Raw genomic sequence first — 22,704 nt, forward strand, 5'->3', positions numbered from 1 at the left:
AGCAATGCTGACGTGGAAATGTACTTTTATGCTGGACTATTTTAGAAAAGAGATTAAGTGAAAGTGAAACTCTATTAGAAATCCACTAACAAGAATGTATCATGTTATTTTATCCACAACTTTCCATTCTGTTGTTTACTGCAGCAATGCACATTGAGAAAACATATCAGTCCTAACTTGAGTTTGCACTCATCTTCAGACAGAATTGGAACTGGAATTGGAATTGGAAAAAAGGAATTGCAAGCAACCCTGGTCACTGGGTCAACTGCTTACCTGCAGTGCGAGAACTCTCTTTATCTCAGAACATCGAAGAACCAACTACGCTCAGCCTTGCTAGGCATCAGAGACATGACTACAGGACGTCTGTACTATAATTATGTACACATAAGCAGAATGGCCAAACTTGGATAATGCTGTCTGTCTATCCTGAATCATATAATGTATCTTTTCACTCAGGATTCTTCACGCATTTAATTAAAAGACAAGTCCAGTCATTGTTATCAAACAAAAGATATTTCAGGTGTAAAAGGGTTGGTATTTTTTTTTTAAATGAGCAGCAGCAGTAGTTTCTGAAGTCTCCACAGACATTCTTAGAGGTAAAACCTCTATTATCCAAACCCAGATTATCTGAACACCCCCTTGTCACCCTGTCTTGTTGTGCGCTGTGCTCTTCAACCCTACTGTCATAGAACATGAGCTAAATCTCATGGAATTTACATTACAGTGCAGAACTGCATGTTACGTACTGAAAATATTAAGGGGGCTGAGGGTTATACTGCGATATCTTTTTTAGGATGTTTCTTGATTGGGAACGTTATCTTATTTCACACTTGTAATTTAATTATCCGAACAATTCGATTATCCTATTGGATAATAGCCGATTTTTTACTATACTTGTAAAATGCAAGGGGGTGAAGTTCTCATGACCACAAAGCTGTAACCCCAGATAAACAGCAATACCTGCTGCATGCATAACTATTGAACACTCAACAGTGCTGAATTTAGAAGTCTTTGTAGACTTTGAAAAACGACTTCTAGTCTGAAAGTTTGTCATTGAATTTATTACAGTATGATTCTTATACAGTGCTGTATTTATTACTGTATGATTCTTTTAGTATTCTAAATGCCTGCTGCATTATCTCTCTGCAGCACTGTACAGTGGCTGGCACAGGAACAGACACTCTACTAGTTTGACCAAAAGTTTGCCTTACAAAAGACTGGTCTGTGATGAAGGCCCGTGGCCGCGACTAGTTTGCTTTAACCTGGACCCGTCTCTTTTCTTGCATTCATACAGTCAGTGCATAAGCACCCAGCCGTGCCCTGCCCTGTTATTTCATACTGATCTGAGCTGGAGTCCAGGAGCAGAGAGACTGCCACACCCGCCTCACATGAGCAGGGCGAGCACACTGCACTGCACAGCACAACACAGCACAGCACAGCAAACAACGAGTTTAGAAATAGCCTGTACTGTAAGTCAGCCAGGGCTTATAGACAAAATTGACAATGCATCAGGAAATGAAAATACTGTACCAGTCTTTACCTGAACCTCTCTGCTTTCCTCCCATTTACAGTCCACAGTATCACACCGTGTTAGCAGCCTCTGGTTCTTTACCATATAGAATATACTGCATTATTACACTTAACTGCAAACTGCATCCAGAACTTCAAGCAGTTCATCAATCCAAGGTACAACTACTCTATACTGTGCAGAAAGACACTGTATCCAGGCATAAAAAATAATGTGGCCCAGTCCTCCATTGTATTGTACATCATCCATCGGCCCTATTTTGAAGCTAGCGTAAAGGCAAGTGAGGAATAAAATAATTTTAACACTATAAATATAGAAAGAAAGTACTCAGACCAGTGATTTACATATACATGCAAGGTGTTTGATACCATTAATACCACCACTGAAAATGGGCTTTTGCTTCCAAATGTGGCCCTATAACCTCAGAGACTAAACCATAAAATCTGAGAAAGAAAAAAATAAAACAAATTAAATAATAATAATAATAATAATCTACAAGCACTTCATACATGGTTTTTAGCTTTAGGTCAAAATGCAATGTTTCAATAGTACTTTGTTTCTATCATGTACAGTACTTTATCAATTGGAACTGGTCACAGTTTAATTGGCTGCATCTTGCATATATGCTAATTATTGATAGTGAAAAACAACTAATTTAGTATGTAGAGAGATGTGATGGTCATGTCTACCAAATGGACCGGCAACTGGGGTAGTTTTATAGTTTTATAGTTCTAAGTGGAGAATAATTGACAATAAGTGTGTGTTTGAAAGGTACTTTGCCTAGATTGCTCCAGTAAAAACCCAACTGTATAAATGGGTAACTGTATATAATGCGATATCTTGTAACAATTGTAAGTCGCCCTGGATAAGGGCGTCTGCTAAGAAATAAATAATAATAATGTGCTCTGTGAACTATGTACAGAAATGTCAAGTCGTATGAAAAATCCAACACCTGAAGGAGATTATACCGTTGCCTCCCAGTAGAAAAAACGTAACTTGGCCATTATCTTAAATCTGCTGTAGTAAATGTAATGGAAGTTTAATACATTTAAGTTTGTGTTTTGGAATCAATGTAATCTTGTTATGTTTCAATTAGGAGTAATTTGAGTCTTAATTATATTTAGGGCTTCTGTTTTTCTGTTTTTATTCATTTTATTTTTCGGAGCTTATTTTTTTAGCTATTTTCGAGTTTTATGTAAATCATTTTTTCCCTGGGGCTTTCGCTTTTTATATACTGTATGAAATTATTGTTTTCGGTTACTTAAAATGCTTGGGCAGTTTTTTTTTTTTTCTGTCAAAATATGTACTGTATAGTAGTAACTTGACAATACTTGCACACTTAAGTTGTACCTTCTTTCCTTTGCGGTCTTTTTATTATTATTATTATTATTATTTGCTTATTTAGCAGACGCCTTTATCCAAGGCGACTTAGAGAGACTAGGGTGTGTGAACTATGCATCAGCTGCAGAGTCACTTACAACTACGTCTCACCCGAAAGACTGAGCACAAGGAGGTTAAGTGACTTGCTCAGGGTCACACAACGAGTCGAGTCAGTGGCTGAGGTGGGATTTGAACCGAGGACCTCCTGGTTACAAGCTCTTTTCTTTAACCACTGGACCACACAGCCTCCCCCAGTCTTCCAGAACGAAATCCTTATGGTCACAAGCACATTCTTCTAGGGTTTTTGTGTGTAGGCATTTTTTTAAATATTTCGCCACAATTTGTAATTCTGTTTTAAATCCTTCGTATCTTAACTGTAATACAGCTTTAAATCCTGCGAACAAGCCTCCATTCATTGTAACCTCGCTTTAAATCTTGCAAGCGGAGTCTGCAACAGAAATGTAGGAATGTGCTATGGTGGTGCCACTCAGTAGTTGGAGTGGGTTTAACGTATTCTAAACGAATCAATGATAGATACAAGTCAGGAAGGAGGGACATTGCCCTGCTGCACTGGGAAACTTTTTTTTTTTTTGTTGTAGTAGTAATAGTTTTTGTTTTGTTTTTTTTTAAATGGGAAAAGGGTGGTCAACGTGAATTGAGTAATCATTTCCACTGTTTTTCCCGTGTTTATTAGCTATAAACCAATTTCATTTTTTTGTTTGTATCAGGTGTGTTTTACCAGTTATAAACTACTGAAAAACAGAAACCCTAATTATACTTTATTGATAATGACAATAACAGAATTAATGTTGTAATTATAAGAAATTGAACTACAACCCTGCAAGTATGTCCATAAACTGCACCAGAACTGTCCTATGTTGCTCAGCATTGTCACAAGAGGGCTAAATCTGGCTCGGCATTCAGCCTTTGCTCAGATGCACAATGCTGGTTAGAGCCGTCACAGCACAGACAGCTGACACTCACAAACTGGCAGGTTTGCTGTGTTGAATCCTCAGCAGCTGGCGTGCCCTCCATTAACAAGGTGTCATTGTGTTTTACAGCCTCTAGTTAATGGAAAAAATGAATACAGAGAAAGACCGAGAAAGAAAGCGTTTACAGCTTCTCTGATTGCCACAAATACCATTTACAGAAAAATAAGTTACTAAGCAAATAACATTTAGTTGCAAAGAGCAGATTATACTGTAGCTGCGGCTTAGCGGGACAATTAATTGCCTGCAGGAAAAAGTACTTGAAAGAAGTCACCTGCAAAATATATTAGAACACAAGAATATAAGAAGGTTTACCAGAAGGAGGCCACTCTTGCTATCAATCCTTGTATGGTTAGCAGTAGTTGGAAGCAGCTGCGCTGTGTTTGATAGTCCAGAATTAAAGTATAAAACACAACCGAAGATTTTCAACAGAAGCAAAGGAAGAGAATCAGTGAATGCTGCTTGTGCAGTTGTACAGACCTGATGTACTTTTTCCTGTACATTGTCTATTAAATGTACATGACATGTTTAGGCAATCGAATAATGAGTAAGTCTTCCTTATACAAGTTAACCATAATACAGACATACAGTAGCAAAGTGTAGTAAAGCATGGTCAAGCATAGGTAAGCATTGTAAAGACTAGGGAGGCATGGTAAAGTATATTAATAAACATGGCAAACCAGGGTAAACTCTGGTAAATTCATAGTACTGTACATGTATACTATTGGAAAAGCATGGTAAAACTGCAAAAATACCATGGTAAACTTTTATAAGCTTTGGCTCTGACTGAGACTGTTTTTTACATAATTGCATAAATAAAGTAGAGCACTAGGTGTGTGCGTCACTGATCTGTATTGTTTAGAACTTGTTGACCCCAAGGACTAACTCGAGATGTTTTTCATTGTTTATTTTTAAAATGGGTTTAAATACATTTATAACAGCTGTCTGCTGACATAGGAAGTCACTCGCAGCAGCAGGTTCTGCCCAATAAGCAAAGAACATGATGCATGTTACTATTTAAAAAAACACCACTCTGGAAAAACAGAATAAAATCCCACCTTTATGTTATTTGTATAGGACGGCCATCATTCTTCCTGCTGTTGGACTCTTAATAAACAACTTTATCTTTTATAAAAAAAAAAAATTGAAAAGGAGAAAAACATAGGAAACCATCTCTCTTCCTGAATAGAATTTGTGCACAAGCACAGGGTACTGATTAAATCAGAGCACAGGGAGCCGTGTGGAATTGTACAGTGTTTACTCGCACACAGCTTCTCTATTGAGGCGTTCCGGACGGGAACTGACTAAATTAATATTTCCTCCTGCGCTGACAGCCGGAGATTCCTGCTCCTGAGGTTTGGAAAGCCGCTGTTCTGGGTAAACCACTCTGTCTGAGAGGACAGTATTTTGGATGAAACTGACAGCTACAGTGCTGTAACCATTTTTTTCACAGTAAAAAATGGTTTGTTTCACAGCACTTCACGGTCTAAAAATAGGTATTTCGCAGTTAAACATAATATTTAAATAACATAAAAAAAGAGAAATTAAGTTTGGTTGGAAGCCAGCTCCCCCACCTTTACATGATTAGTGGGTCAGTGATCTTGTGCAATATCTCAGGGTAGAGAAAATAAAATACACACAAAATTCTACACTGCTTGGCAGTAGGCTTGCCACCTTTGAGATACAAAAATACCGGACGCCCCATCCCCTCCTATTGTCTACTTCTTCATTTGTCTCTGTCATTGTGACTAACGTTACAGTATGCTACTTAATAGTTTTGCGCTTCTTCATTCAAAGGGCTGTCAAACTTAACAGCAGCGCACATGCTCATACCAGATAACACACAGCGGTGAGCACACAAGAAAAACATAACGGTACAGCGTTTTGGTGGCTTACGTTGTTACCTCAATTCTTTCTGGTGCATTTACACACCGCTGTGTTATAGTATTTGAATTTCACTCATACAAGCACAACATGTTATATTAAATTGTTTATTGTAACACACACACAGAGAATACAACTTCGCTTTTATTAAACAATAAACAATCAATTAGTTATTAATAATAATTTTTGCTTCATGAAATTAAATAAAGAAAACAGAATTCAGTACAAACATACTTGCCAAAACTGAGCCCATCTAATTTGTGTGCACATGGAAAAACAAAAATAATAATGAAACTACAAATGTAAAATTTGTTTTGTTCTGGACGTCTGTTCGAGTCCAGGCTATTCCTTTGCCGACCGAGGACGGGAGCTCCCAGGGGGCGGCGCACAATTGGCCGAGCGCCGCCCGGGGGGAGGGAGGGTTAGGTCTGCTAGGGTGTTCTAGGCTCACCATGCACCAGCGACCCCTGTAGTCTGGCTGGGCACATGCAGGCATGCCTGTAAGCTGCCCAGAGCTGCGTTGTCCACCGACACTGTAGCTCTGGGTGGCTGCATGGTGAGTCTGCAGTGTGAAAAAAAGTGGCCGGCTGACGGCACACGCTTCGGAGGACAGCATGTGCATGTCCTCGCCGCTCCCGAGTTAGCATGGGGGTGGTAGCGTTGAGCTGAGCTAAAACAAAAATAATTGGACACCATTAAAATGGGGAGAAAACAACAACAAAAAACTAATTGGCGACTACTAAATATAAACTAGTGGATAAAAGTGTCTGCTAAATAATTAAATAATTAAATAATAATAATATTATAAAAAGATTCAAACTATGTCAGACTTCATTTTATTAGGTGCAGCATTCCAGTATCATTTGTGTGCAAGTTTAAGCAACAGAACGTTGTGACAAAAGAAGAAAAAAAAGTATTTGTCCGATGGGCAAAGTATAACGGTAAAACAAACACTGTTAAAACAAATCTTATACAACAAAAAACAGATGGCCTAGTCCATTTGGGTAAAGGCCTGTCCAACTCAGTTTGACCAAACCTACTAATCCTACAGTAGCAGCAGACCACAGGAACTGGCTTTCAGCTACTCTTTTATCCATGAGATTAGATAATTGACAATCAATTAATCAAGTATAGGCCACCTGTTTTTTGTTCTGTTTTTTATCCCATCCCTGCCAAATTTTCTAAAATATTCAAATTAACCAAACTTAATTTGCAAAAACAAAACCACAAAAAATCTGTGGCAGGACACAGCATGCCTCTCAGATAAATCCATAGTGTTGATACAAGCTTCCCTTCTATTTGAGTAGTAACCTACGTGTGGCTTCTAAGCAGTTATGAGAGAAGTTATAACTAAAAGAGAAAAAACATGAAATCACTGCGATGTCAATATTTTAGCAATAAGTCATAAAAACAGACCAGTCCTGCATGAGTGGTTTATTTAACATCAGTCTAGAAAAGTTACATGCATGTCAATCATTTAAAAAAGACTTGCTTAAATTTTAAACTTTTCAAACAGGTCCCCTTGCTACAATCTGCAGAACATTTAAATTAACTGAAATAGATACATGCTTCCTGGTTTTGCAAAGCCAAATGAAAAGGTCATGGGAAGTCACAGGAATAAGGAGTGGAAGATTGTTCCAGGAGAAGGTGCCACACAGGAAGATGCTTGATTCTCAGAAAACAACCTTTGGAAACATGCGGCTGGGAAATACAGAGATAAGCGCCACTGGCTGGCTGGCAAGCAGACTTCAGATCCGCAGCGTCATGGAGAAGCAGAGGCTGAAATCCAGACCCGCTGGGCTACAGTAGAAGTATTAGCCTACTTAACGGGCTGTAGGGTTTAAAACACAACGTATTACTTTCATAGCTTTTGGCTTTGTTGTACTTACTTCTTGAAATACCGGTATCTATTTCAACATAATTAGATATTTGTATTAACACACCCCTGGTCATATATCAGTTTTGACTATCGCTATTAGAAAACAATTTTACCATTGTTTTCTTTAAAATAAACCTAGATTTACCTTGAACTTGTACTGATACATTGGGTACCTTCGCGCTGCGTAAAGACGTTCCAAGAACATAGTCCCAAACATTTTTTTAAATAAAAAACAAGGATGGCATACACATGAAGAGAAAAACAATGCACTTTTAATTAGTAAATTGATTTTTCTTTTTTATTACCTTGTTATGGTTTTAATCCCCCATTTATAATCTGCACATTGCCTGAGAAATGAACGCAGCAATTACTTAACAGTCTGTGTACGATGGAGTCTGAAAACTGCTTGTTATTGGAGCGTCATTTGAGCTGACTGGGAGTGGATTGGCTGGTGCGGTAGTGACAGGAACAGGATTCACTGCTTGATTGGTTGGTTTTGAGTTGTTTGAAGGATCCAGCAGAGGACAGTATTGTAGACCATTGTGTTTTTGCTGAACATTTAACATGATTTCTCTTGTTTCCAGACCAGCATCAGTTTCAAATTCAGTATCAAAATACTTTTCCACTTACCAATTCTTAAAAACAGATACTGACCATTTGGTTTTGTTCTTAGTTCATTTCTTTGCAGTTCTAGGTTTTCAAGCTCATTCTCTGATACGTTTATATGTAGTAGGTGAGGATGGTAAATGTACCCACTCCGGTATTGATACGTGCCCAAATAAATCAATTTGCATAAATACAGAGTTTAGATAGTTTGTCATGTTGTCAGTTTAGCTGTAAGCAGGAATGTAATTTTAAAAAAGCAGGTATACACACGGATTGATTTTAAATTTGATTCATAGTTGGTGCTGAGACGTTCTAGCGGGTATCAACTGTCTATTAGAGCCCGCTATAGCTGAAAGCTGATTGGCTGACAGTACTGAATCATTTTCTAATAGGAGTTTAATAAGACATACCTGAGCTTGTTACCTGTACACTGTGGCTAATCAAGCTCATAGTAAAACCTGGAATGGGGGAAACTGCTGTGCAATAGGAGTCTTGTTTCCATCCCTGCATATGGCTGCACCCTGTCTGCCTGTCCATGTGTCTTTTTACTTAGAGAATAGCTTCATGAAGAAAAAAACTATAAAACGCTCAATAGGGTAAACGACAAGATACTTAAGTCTACAATGTCTTCACTGCTGAAAGGAGTTTTGATTCATATGCTGTACTTATATCACTGGGTGATGTGGTCTCCACCCTCAAATGTGAATGACCTGCTATGGATCCCATTAAGAGGAATGCCTGTGTGCTGTTTTTGCATGTATTAGACATTAACCTTACAGAGTTGGGTGTCACACAGATTTTATGGAAAAAGTTCAGCCAAGACATATTTTATATTTTGAAAAGTTCAAGTCTTTTTTCTTGTTGCCAAGAAATCCTGTTGCAGGGAATACAGGATACAAAAATAAACTTACTTTGAACAGTCTAGGTTCGTTTTCTTAACTCAGGCCACTCTGACCTACTTGTCATCTCTCTCTCTCTCTCTTTCCCTCAAACTACTGACAAAAGTAGCTTGTAAGCTTGCCTTTTAACCGTCTATCACATCCCTTAATTAACAGGATTAACAGGTAGGCTCTCTAAGGTACAGACTTAACTACCCAATATACATATAACAATACACCAAGCAGTTCACATAAGTCAATAAGTACATACTGTATAACAATCAGTCACTGTCCACATTGTCTATCGTCAGTCATTCACATCATTTACTGTAATATGTTAAAAATGTAATACAGTACCACATTTCAATAAACAAACATTTACAGACAACTACATCTTTCTCCTTTTACTTTTTTATGTTCCGGCTGGCAATGACGACGGCGGCTATTTCATGAAGCAAAAATGGTTATTAATAACTAATTGATTGATTGTGTTCACTGTTAAATAAAAAAAAAAAATCCTGCAAGTTATTCTACTTTTTTGTGTGTGTTTTGGGCGACGGGGAGGGGGCAAGTAGATTTTGAAGAAGGACAAGTAGATTTATCTACCATTTCGTCCCCTGTAGACAGACAGGCAAATATTCCACCACCAAGTTTTGTTACTCTCAATAAAATGTCCTTTGCTAAATTTATAATGTAGACATTATAAGATAAGGTTAGAAAGCACTGCAAAAGCACCCAAACGGTTAACGAGAATGAGCAGCAGCCAAACCTGCATGAGTCATTTTCCACTTGTGCAGTATGACTGATCACAGCACAGTCTCTCCCTGCAATTCACCAGCAAGACACTCTGAACCCAGGCCCTCGTCACTGAGGCAGCCTACACTGACACTTCACACTTGGCTCTTGGACTACAGATTACTTAAACTTCAACTAACTAAGTTTAACATTTTCATGTATGGTGACGGATAAAAAAAAAAAACAACACTCTAGTCTTTATATAGGAACATACGGAAGACCCAAATACGTACTTTGTAGTAATGGGAGGAGCAATTCAAACGGTTACAGTAACGTAATGAGATTATTGTTTAATGATTGCTCATTACGTGGCTTACTGTGGAGGTTGTATCGACAAGCTGTGAAAAACGCTGGACCCTAATCATATCATATCGCGACCCACATATCGCAATAGGTAAAACATCGACACATTACATCATTACAACCCTAACTGCGAAAGTATTATTATCGGACCAGGTCGTTCTGGATGTTAAGGGCACTGGTCGAGTTCTGCCGCACTGCGTAAAGGGTCTTTTCGGCATATCTGTGTCCCATCAAAGTGCGTAGAGACATGTGATCATCATGTATACCAAGTGGACCACAACTGGAGTAAGAGAGTTGTATAGTGGAGACAAAGTGGGAGCTTAAATTATGTGCTCAGTGAATTATGTATAGAAGGTAAAAATGCCAAGGGGCCCCATCTTATTTTAAACAAAACGTTTTCAGTATAAATAGAAGGTCAGTTACATAGACAACCCCTGAGCTGCGATTCCCAAGACCTCCAGATCTATCCACCACCTGAAGGAGTCATAGACCGTCTTCTCCAAGTAGAAAAGGCAACTAGGCCATTATCTTAAATCTGCTGTACATAATCAAATGTAACAGATGTTTAATACAATACATGTAAGTTTGGGCTTTAGAATCAAATAAATAGGCCTATAATCTGGGGTTTTTTTTTCCAATTATGAGTCATTCAGTTCTTATACTTTATTGATAACCAATATTAAACAGAATTCATGTTTTAATTATAAGAAATTGAACGACAAAGTGCTGAGGGAGAATATTTTAAGGATTATACAAGTATTATGAGTAAAATATTATTTCCAAAGTTATTTTTAAATAGACCACCACAAAATGATTGATATAAACAGATTATCAGTGTTGATTTCACCCTGTGATTACCCCTGGTTCATTCCAGCTCATGTCGACGGACGGGGGCTACTCACTGTCTTACATCAAAAGACATACATCAATTATTTTTCATTAGAAGGTCGCTGAAACATGTACACACATACACAGGGTCCCCATCATCTCATAATAACTATACAGTATTGTATGTGAGATTTAAAAGTATTATTATATTCAAATGCAGATGGTATGCCCCCTTAGTAACTAAGATCCATCTTCTTGAAATGATCACTGTCTGCCCTGCTGGTTTCAATAGCAATCCTTACGTGTACTGTACAGCGTCTGTCTCTATGGGGTCAGCAAGTTGCAGTTGTTAACTTCTTGCAGCTAATTAGTGTTTTCTAGCACCCCCAGTGGAGTTCCCTGCGAGTAAAGGAAGGGTATGTGCCGCTAGGTGTGCCCGACAGTCTACCAGCTGCTAATTTAATTAGACCCAAAAAACCAAGTCATTACTGATTGAAAAGTCAAGAAAAACAGGCTCCGGTATGTATTCAAAAAGTGACACTAGACACGTCACTCCAACAATGTCAAGGGTGTCCACTCAAGAACATTAGCACTCATACAGTAGCAGGCAATTTAAAACAAAATTAACAGTAACACAAATGTAATATGAAGTACAGTGCCTTGCATAAGTATTCACCCCCCTTGGACTTTTCCACATTTTGTAGTATTACAACCTGGAATTAAAATGGATTTAAATTGGGATTTTTACCATTTGATTTACAAAACATACTTAACACTTTGAAGGTGCAAAATATTTTTTATTTTGACACAAAAGTTAATTAAACAAAAAAAAAAGACATTTGTTGGTTGCATAAGTATTCACCCCCCTAAGTCAATACTTGGTAGAAGCACCTTTGGCAGAAATTACAGCTGTGAGTCTCTAGTAAGTCTCTACCAGCTTTGCACATCTGGATCCTGCAATTTTTGCCCATTCTTGGCAAAATTGCTCAAGCTCTGTCAAGTTGGATGGGGACCGTTGGTGAACAGCAATTTTCAAGTCTTGCCACAGATTCTCAATCGGATTGAGGTCTGGGCTTTGACTGGGCCATTCTAAGACATTCAGGTTCTTGTTTTTAAACCACTCCAGTGTAGCTTTGGCTGTGTGTTTAGGGTCATTGTCCTGCTGGAAGGTGAACCTCCGCCCCAGTCCAAGGTCTCTTGCAGACTGAAACAGGTTTTCCTCTAGAATTTCCCTGTATTTGGCTCCATCCATCTTGCCCTCAATCCTGACCAGTTTCCCAGTCCCTACCGATGAAAAGCATCCCCATAACATGATGCTGCCACCACCATGCTTCACCGTGGGGATGGTGTTCTCAGGGTGATGAGCAGTGTTGACTTTGCGCCACACATACTGTTTTGCGCTAAGGCCAAAAAGTTCAATTTTGGTCTCATCAGACCAGAGAACCTTTTTCCACATGTTTGCTGTGTCTCCCACATGCCTTTTGGCAAAATCCAAATGGGATTTGATATGGGTTTTTTTCAGCAATGGCTTTCTTCTCGCCACTCTTCCATAAAGCCCAGCTTTGTGGAGCGTCCAGGTTATAGTTGTCCCATGGACGGTTTCTCCCATCTCAGCTGTGGATCTCTCCAGCTCCTTCAGAGTTACCATTGGTCTCTTGGTTGCTTCTCTGACTAATGCCCTCCTTACCTGGTCACTGAGTTTTGGTGGACGGCCTTCTCTAGGCAGAGTCGCAGTTGTGCCATATTCTTTCCATTTCTTAATAATGGATTTAACGGTGCTCCGGGGGATGTTCAAAGTTTGGGATATTTTTTTTATAAGCCAACCATGATTGGTGCTTCTCCAGAACTTTATCCCGGACTTGTTTTGATAGCTCCTTGGTCTTCATGATGCTGTTTTTTGTTTTTTTTTGTTTTTTTTTAAATTTTTTAGTCGTTGCCAATTAGTTTTTATTATTTTCTCCCCAATTTGAAATGCCCAATTATTCTTTAGGCTCAGCTCACCGCTACCACCCCTGCGCTGACTCGGGAGGGGCGAAGATGAACACACGCTGTCCTCCGAAGCGTGTGCTGTCAGCCGCCCGCTTCTTTACACACTGCGAACTCACCGTGCAGCCGCCTCAGAGCTACAGTGTCGGAGGACAACGCAGCTCTGGGCAGCTTACAGGCAAGCCCGCAGGCGCCCGGCCAGACTACAGGGGTCGCTGGTGCGCGGTGAGCCGAGGACACCCTGGCTGACCTAACCCTCCCTCCCCCCGGGCGACGCTCGGCCAATTGAGCGCCGCCCCCGGAAGCTCCCGTCCACGGTCGGCTGTGGAATAGCCTGGACTCAAACTCACGACGTCCAGGCTATAGAGCGCATCCTGCACTCTAGCGAGTGCTTTTACTGGATGTGCCACTCGGGAGCCCATGATGCTGTTTGGTTAGATATGCTCTCTAACAAACTCTGGGGCCTTCCAGAAACAGGTGTATTTAATCTGAGATCATGTGACACTTTAATTGCACACAGGTGGACTCCATTCAACTAATTATGTGACTTCTGAAGGCAATTGGTTGCACCAGAGCTTATTTAGGGGTGTCACAGCAAAGGGGGTGAATACTTATGCAATCAAGACTTTTCAGTTTTTTATTTGTAAATAATTTTGAAAAATATGTCGATTTTTTTCTCCACTTCGACATTATGGACTATTTTGTGTAGATCAGTGACAAAAAATCCTAATTAAATCCATTTTAATTCCAGGTTGTAACACTACAAAATGTGGAAAAGTCCAAGGGGGGTGAATACTTATGCAAGGCACTGTATATTACACCATAACAGCCCTTCTGCTTTGGGTGACACAGTATGTGAACAAAAGTGATACCGTCAATCAGCAAGGTATGGAAGTCAGGAGTTGAATGAAAAGTTCAGTGAAGGGTGAAGTTACTGTAAGTGGGAATTATGATTCTCTGAAATTAGGATCAATGCAAAATCCTTTAAAGAAGTACTGGACAGACCACTCAGGGTCTAATGATATCAGGCTTTGCAATAACTTAACACATTAATTAATACACTTTTATCCAGATCTAATACAATCGGCTAGTACTAGGGAAAATTAAATGACAGCATTTCTTTCTTTTTCTCTATAGATCTAGCTAACCACCGCCCGTCCCTGCACTGGAGCACCTACCCTGCACACAACCACCGCCCGTCCCTGCACTGGAGCACCTACCCTGCACACAACCACCGCCCGTCCCTGCACTGGAGCACCTACCCTGCACACAACCACCGCCCGTCCCTGCACTGGAGCACCTACCCTGCACACAACCACCGCCCGTCCCTGCACTGAAGCACCTACCCTGCACACAACCACCGCCCGTCCCTGCACTGGAGCACCTACCCTGCACACAACCACCGCCCGTCCCTGCACTGGAGCACCTACCCTGCACACAACCACCGCCCGTCCCTGCACTGAAGCACCTACCCTGCACACAACCACCGCCCGTCCCTGCACTGGAGCACCTACCCTGCACACAACCACCGCCCGTCCCTGCACTGGAGCACCTACCCTGCACACAACCACCGCCCGTCCCTGCACTGGAGCACCTACCCTGCACACAACCACCGCCCGTCCCTGCACTGGAGCACCTACCCTGCACACAACCACCGCCCGTCCCTGCACTGGAGCACCTACCCTGCACACAACCACCGCCCGTCCCTGCACTGGAGCACCTACCCTGCACACAACCACCGCCCGTCCCTGCACTGGAGCACCTACCCTGCACACAACCACCACCCATCCCTGCACTGGAGACAGCTGTCACAGCCTGAAACATTTCCAAAGGGGGGCCCAGCAAAAAAAAGTTTGAGAACCCCTGCTCTATTCATATTTTGTATCAGGCCGCTCAACACAATTAGCAGGGATCCTTTATAAAAAGCACAGGTTCTGCATATTTCAAGTACAGATTTGAAGGACATTTTTAAAACTGTCTGAGCAACAAGTTTTAAGCTGTCAGGTAACATCGCCAGGTAGACTAGGCTGTGGAGCTTGCTTACTTAAACCAGTGCAAATACAATCACAAACCCAGCCTATGCACATACAGAGAGACTTAATAATCGGAAAATAATTACACAGGAGCTCAAAGGTTAAAAAGATTTCTATACAATGGAATATTTATCGGATTACACCCGAATGCAATGCAAAACTTCTATACAAGGCTAGGAGAGCATGACACAAGTTTGGTGGAGATTGGTGCAAAATCAAACCAGTTATCGTGCTCACCATGTAGAGCTTGACAGAGACAGACACGAATGAGGATAAAGAACTGCATAACCAAAAGCATACTTCACTATAACAACTGTCTGCAGTAAAAAAATATACAAAATAACTGAGGGGGGGATCCTATTACTGCAATTAAACTATGCGGTTTTGGAGAATGTCAAAGCCAGCAAGAGCCTGAATCAGAAACTCCATTCCTGAGCTGTACATTCGAGCCAATTGTTAAGACCTTGCTGTAGATGTAGGCTAACCTGTGAGCCATACCCTGTGTAACCTGATCCTGCAAGTTATTCCTGTGGAGCCAAAAATATGACTGGGGGAGGGAGGGTGCAGCATCTGCAGTACCTACGCCAGGGAGATTCTCATTCAAGTGCTAGCTTTCATTTAGCACAGCTGAAGGAAAGTTATAATCAAAACAATTCAAATCCCTAAATTATGGGTCAGCGTGCCTTTGTATCTTTGGAACACATTGTCTTCAAACATAAAAACAGCCTCTTCACAATCATGCAAATATTTATTTTAAATCTGAGCAGGGTTGTAAATCCGGTAAATACTGACGATGACCAGGATCCTGTAAACTGGAATGGTTCTGTTGTTTTGCTTTTACTTTGTATTGCTGTTTTTGTCCTGTTTGATGATTTGTCTACTTTTGCCACTGATTTTATAATGTTTTTTCTTGCTGCCTTCTCCTGCCAGGACCCTCTTGTAAATGGAATGTATATCTAAATGGTTCTATCATGGTTAAATAAATACATTTGGTAATTAGGTAAATCAGGAAGACTGGCAGGGCACTACCACACAGACAAAACACACACATTCCTTTCAAACAAACAAAAGTTAACTTTTTAAGGCAGTAGTGAGGACTTGCTATCTTCCTCGAAAGTAGGTAGCAAAATGGTCTTGTTCGGAAGCAGTTTATTCGACTAATAATTACATATAAAAATAATTTAAACAATAAACACCTACCTACTGTTTTAAATAGACTGAATATCCCATAGTAGGCCTATATTTAAATCAGAAAGTATTTATTGAAACCACCTTGTGCTCAACTAAGTAATGGAACTAATGCATTTCCTTGTCGAAATGTACTTTATTTTAACCTTAAGTTGTACACAAATGTAACCATATCTGTCATCTAAGCCATCAGTACGGTAAACCAGGTTATATTTCATCGGTGCAAATTAAGCGATACGAAATTATCCTCTATCTGTCTTCAGTTGTTGACTGAGATTTCGGTAACTAACAAATCATACACACCTATAAAAAGACAGAGATTTAAAAAAAAATAAAAAAGTAACATTATCGTTGAATCCTGCATTGTATGACCTTATAAATTATAAGGTTACAACCACAACCAAGCTGTTTTGAAAATGAAAGCTAATTCCAGCACAGTACCGCTACATTTAAAAAACTCTCTGGTTTGTTGCTCGCACCCTGCCTTTTCACTGCATTTTTAAATGCTGTACAATTTTGAAGAAATTAACTAAGATATAATAACAGAATAAGGTATATCAACCAAGACTAAAAAAACACGGCTGGGTTTGTTTTATCAAACAGTGACATTAGTTAGCTATGCGTGCAAGTTACAGTTTGACAGTGGAGTATATATTACACACACACACATTTTAAAGCACATGTTTCACTAGTTAAACAGGAGAAGTAAGCAAGATTGTGTTCTGTCTATTATTCGTACTGATAAAACAAGGAAGCTGTTACTTGGATCACGGTAACGTTATAGCTAGCTATTTGCTCCTGTTTCTTGTTTTTTTCCAAAAGTCAGAATTTTGATAAAGTAAAAATTATCTACCTATTATGTGTTCATTTTTAGCATGGGTGAAACCAGGGTTAACATTATAACAAAACTGGAGCCGACATTCTCCATGACAGATTAAATGAGAATTTTCTAGACACTGAATAATCTTAATATCCTGTTAGGTCATTGCCTGTTATCTTATAAAATCGTAATGTTTTTAACAGTTATTTAATTTTACCTTTGGTCTATAAAATAAACGTCATACCTTGAAATTGTATCCACGTTGTTCTAGTACTGTAGGTATTTGTACTCCACTGTCCGATACGATTTGAATTGTGGGCCTCGCCCATATCTACATGGGACGGTACAAACCTCAGTCATCTACAAATCGGAAGCTCTATTAGCAATGGTTTCCCGCTTTAAGAAAGTTTTAAAAAAACTAATACTGGTAATTATGTACGTGTTCACTCAGGGTTGGTCATACAGACGTGCTCAAATTTGTTGGTACCCCTCCACAAAAAACGAAGAATGCACAATTTTCTCTGAAATAACTTGAAACTGACAAAAGTAATTGGCATCCACCATTGTTTATTCCATATTTAATAGAAATCAGACTTTGCTTTTGATTTTTTATTCAACATAATATTGTAAAAAAGAAAACAAATTAAAATGGCATGGACAAAAACGATGGGACCGCTAACCTAATATTTTGTTGCACAACCTTTAGAGGTAATCTCTGCAATCAAACGTTTTCTGTAGCTCTCAATGAGACTTCTGCACCTGTTAACAGGTAGTTTGGCCCACTCTTCCTGAGCAAACTGCTCCAGCTGTCTCAGGTTTGATGGGTGCCTTCTCCAGACTGCAAGTTTCAGCTCTTTCCATAGATGTTCGATAGGATTCAGATCAGGACTCATAGAAGGCCACTTCAGAATAGTCCAATGTTTTGTTCTTATCCATTCTTGGGTGCTTTTAGCTGTGTGTTTTGGGTCATTATCCTGTTGGAGGACCCATGACCTGCGACTGAGACACAGCTTTCTGACACTGGGCAGTACGTTTCGCTCCAAAATGCCTTGATAGTCTTGAGATTTCATTGTGCCCTGCACAGATTCAAGGCACCCTGTGCCAGGCGCAGCAAAGCAGCCCCAAAACATAACCGAGCCTCCTCCATGTTTCACTGTAGGTATGGTGTTCTTTTCTTTGAAAGCTTCATTTTTTCGTCTGTGAACATAGAGCTGATGTGACTTGCCAAAAAGCTCCAGTTTTGACTCATCTGTCCAAAGGACATTCTCCCAGAAGGATTGTGGCTTGTCAATATGCATTTTAGCAAATTCCAGTCTGGCTTTTTTATGTTTTTCTTTCAAAAGTGGAGTCCTCCTGGGTCTTCTTCCATGGAGTCCACTTTCGCTCAAAAAGCGACGGATGGTGCGATCAGAAACTGACGTACCTTCACCTTGGAGTTCAGCTTGTATCTCTTTGGCAGTTATCCTTGGTTCTTTTTCTACCATTCGCACTATCCGTCTGTTCAATCTGGGGTCGATTTTCCTCTTGCGGCCGCGCCCAGGGAGGTTGGCTACAGTTCCATGGACCTTAAACTTCTTAATAACATTTGCAACTGTTGTCACAGGAACATCAAGCTGCTTGGAGATGGTCTTGTAGCCTTTACTTTTACCATGCTTGTCTATTATTTTCTTTCTGATCACCTCAGACAACTCTCTCCTTTGCTTTCTCTGGTCCATGTTCAGTGTGGTGCACACAATGATACCAAACAGCACAGTGACTACTTTTCTCCATTTAAATAGGCTGAATGACTTATTACAAGATTGGAGACATGTGTGATACTAATTAAAGAAACTAATTAGTATGAAATATCACTATAATCCAATTATTTATTATCTTTTCTAAGGGGTACCAACAAATGTGTCCAGGCCATTTTAGAAAATCTTTGTAGAATAAGCAATAACTCATCTCTTTTCACAGCTTCTTTGCTATATTCTATGACATACCAAAGGCATGCAAGTATACATGATAAAATATCTTTTAATTTCATCACTTTTCAGGAGGAATGAAGCATTATTTCAATGAGCTGTAAGGGTACCAACAAATTTGAGCACGTCTGTATAAACTGCAGCGTAAGGTATCAGAAAAATGCTACTGCATAAAAAAAAAAAACTAACAGCAAATCTTTAGGAAGTTTTGGGAGTTTTGGGAAGCAAAATGCAACCAAATATACGTTAACTTCGAGCCTTGCTTTACAGGAAGTGCACGCTAATATATTGTTTTACTCCAGTGCAGATTTGCACAAATTCCTACTAAAAACTATTTAAAATATAAAAAATAATATTTTTTGTTGTTCATTTGTGGGTGGGAAACATCCTTACTATAAGTGTATAACCCTAAGTCGTTTCTTTTTAGTTTTGCAACATTACTGTTGTTTACTTTTAGAATATGGACCCAAATCCACTGTTAAACCCTATATCTGTATTTTAGCAATGTAATAGTAAGCACAGCTGGTTTTCAGCTTCAGCACAACAAAATCCATCTTATGTATTAAACACTCAATAATGCTACATTCAAAAACACACAAATAAACAAACAAATTCAACATTTTGTATTGAACCCATTGGGAAAGACTTTAGTCAAAATGTTTTCCAATTAATTTATTAAGTTTCTTTCAGTATTTTTTAAAGCAGCATTATCCAATCTAATGACATGTCTGTTAAAAAACATGCAGCTTCAATAGAGGTCCCTTCTTTAGATACCTTGCAATAAATTAGACAAGTATCTGTACATGTAACAAGGTGCATGCTGGCTGCGAACCAGCAACCCCATGCACCACAAGCCAGCGTCTTAACCACAATGCAAAAGAGCTGGACGGATTGCATTCGTGGTTTTAACGCTTTTAACCTAATCTAATCAACAGGGGACACAACCTGCAACGGCAGTGTATCACACAATGCCTGTTGCATACCGCTGGATATGAAGCATTAAAAAAAAAAACTCAAAAGCAAGCTCAAAGAGAGCTACAGTAACAAAACAACAAAAACTAGACTACTGCTACTGTACAGTAACTCAAACGGCAGCCCACTGTGCATTAATACTATTGATCACCCAACTCATTGAGTACCACATTCCATTTGTTTATTTGCTTTTAACACGTTGACCTTTAAAAGTGAATGACTTTTCTATTATATATTGCCTAATTGCAAGTGTTATTATGTATCCCTGTACCTTAAAACGTTCACATTAGATTGTACTGCCTGAACAAATGGACTTATAGACTTATTAGGACCAGAAGGATTTTTACTGGCACTAAGACAGCTGATTTAGCTGCTTCCATAACTGCACACAAAATAAATTCTTAGTAGTGATGTCAACAGGACACCACTGGGAGATGAACCAGCTGTAATGTCAAGTACAGCAAAACGGCAGTGTTGGGTAAAGCACTAAAATTATTTATATATATATATATATATATATATATATATATATAGAGTGCCTTGCAAAAGTATTCAGACCCCTGACCAATTCTCTCATATTACTGAATTACAAATGGTACATTGAAATTTTGTTCTGTTTGATATTTTATTTTAAAACACTGAAACTCAAAATCAATTATTGTAAGGTGACATTGATTTTTCTTGCTTGCATAAGTATTCAACCCCCACACATTAATATTTGGTAGAGCCACCTTTCGCTGCAATAACAGCTTTAAGTCTTTTGGGGTAAGTATGTACCAGCTTTGCACACAGTGTCGGAGTGATTTTGGCCCATTCTTCTTGACAGATTTGCTCCATGTTGTTCAGGTTGGTTGGACGACGCTTGTGGACCGCAATTTTCAAATAGTGTCAGAGATTCTCAATGGGATTGAGATCAGGACTTTGACTGGGCCACTGTAGGACATTCACCTTTTGGTTCTTGAGCCACTCCAATGTTGCTTTGGCCTTGTGCTTGAGATCATTGTCCTGCTGAAAGGTGAATTCCCTCCCAAGCTTCAGTTTTTTAGCGGACTGAAGCAGGTTCTCTTGCAGTATTTCCCTGTATTTTGCTCCATCCATTCTTCCTTCAGTTTTAACAAGATGCCCAGTCCCTGCTGATGAGAAGCATCCCCACAGCATGATGCTGCCACCACCATACTTCACTGTAGGGATGGTGTGTCTTGAGGCATGGGCAGTGTTAGGTTTGCGACACACATAGCGCTTTGAGTTTTGGCCAAAAAGCTCTATCTTGGTCTCATCTGACCACAAAACCTTTTCCCACATTGCAGCTGGGTCACTCTCATGCTTTCTGGCAAACTCCAGACGTGCTTTCAGATGGTACTTTTTGAGTAACGGCTTCTTTCTTGCCACCCTCCCATACAGGCCAGTGTTATGCAGAGCTCTTGATATGGTTGACTGGTGCACCATTACTCCACTCCCAGCCACTGAACTCTGTAGCTCCTTCAAAGTGATTGTGGCTTCTCTCACAAGTCTCCTTCTTGTTTGAGCGCTGAGTTTTGAGGGACGGCCTTTTCTTGGCAGTGCCTGGGTGGTGTGATGCAGCTTCCACTTCCTGATTATTGATCCAACTGTGCTCACTGGGATATCCAAACACTTGGATATTATTTTGTACCCTTTCCCTAATCTATGCATTTGTATTACTTTATCTCTAACTTCTGTAGAATGCTTTTTGGTCTACATTTTCCTTCAGATTCACAGCCTGACCAATGATCCTTCAACAGTGGGGGTTTTATCCAGAAAATGTGACAGCAACTTTAATGGTTCACAGGTGGAGGCCAATGGTAAGGTAATTGTGTCGTTAGGGCAATTTCTTTCATCGGTGTAAACTGAGAGCTTCCACAGCACAGGGGTTGAATACTTATGCAAGCAAGATATTTCAGTTTTTTTATTTTTCTTCAAAATATTTACCAACATAAAACCAATGTCACCTTACAATAATTGATTTTGAGTTTCAGTGTTTTAAAATAAAATATGAAACAGAACGAAATTTCAATGTACCATTTCTAATTCAGTAATATGAGAGAATTGGTCAGGGGTCTGAATACTTTTGCAAGGCACTGTATAATATTATATATATATATATATATATATATATATATATATATATATATATATATATATATATATATAGATAGATAGATATATAGATAGATATATAGATATATACTTACCCACTGTTATACTAGGCAGATTTATCTTTTGTTTAAACTTGCTTTATCATACCTCTCAGTGCTTTACAGTGCTTATACAGTACCCATGCTCGACCCTGCTTTATTAAAATTATCTATGCTTTTACTGTAGTAAACCTTTATGAGGGAGACCACTTTTATGTGCCCTGGAAAGATACTCTTACGAATAAAAAGTAAGTGTCTTGCGAAAACTGTTTTCTACTTAATAATACAGTCACATAATACAGTACTATGATAGTTAAGCCGACATAGGATTGTCACAAAATCAAGATAAGCAACACAAAACCTAAATTCCCCGCCATGTTTGACACAAGTTAAAATAACAAAATGTAAAACCGACCTTTTCAGTGAATAATTGCATGAAGTAGAAACCACAAAACTCTATAATTATTCAAGTTAAATTTCGACTTGTACTCTAATGTAGTACAAGTATTTCACAACGT

General features: G+C 39.3%; 1 protein-coding gene across 3 annotated transcripts in view; it reads right to left on the reverse strand.

Moving 5' to 3' along the window:
* The window catches only part of exoc6b (exocyst complex component 6B), a 222,834-nt gene that overhangs the window by 199,405 nt on the left and 725 nt on the right, over positions 1–22,704 (reverse strand). The window lies entirely within an intron of this gene.

The sequence above is a fragment of the Acipenser ruthenus genome, chromosome 2 (genome assembly GCF_902713425.1).
Source record: "Acipenser ruthenus chromosome 2, fAciRut3.2 maternal haplotype, whole genome shotgun sequence".
Lineage (NCBI taxonomy): Eukaryota > Metazoa > Chordata > Actinopteri > Acipenseriformes > Acipenseridae > Acipenser > Acipenser ruthenus.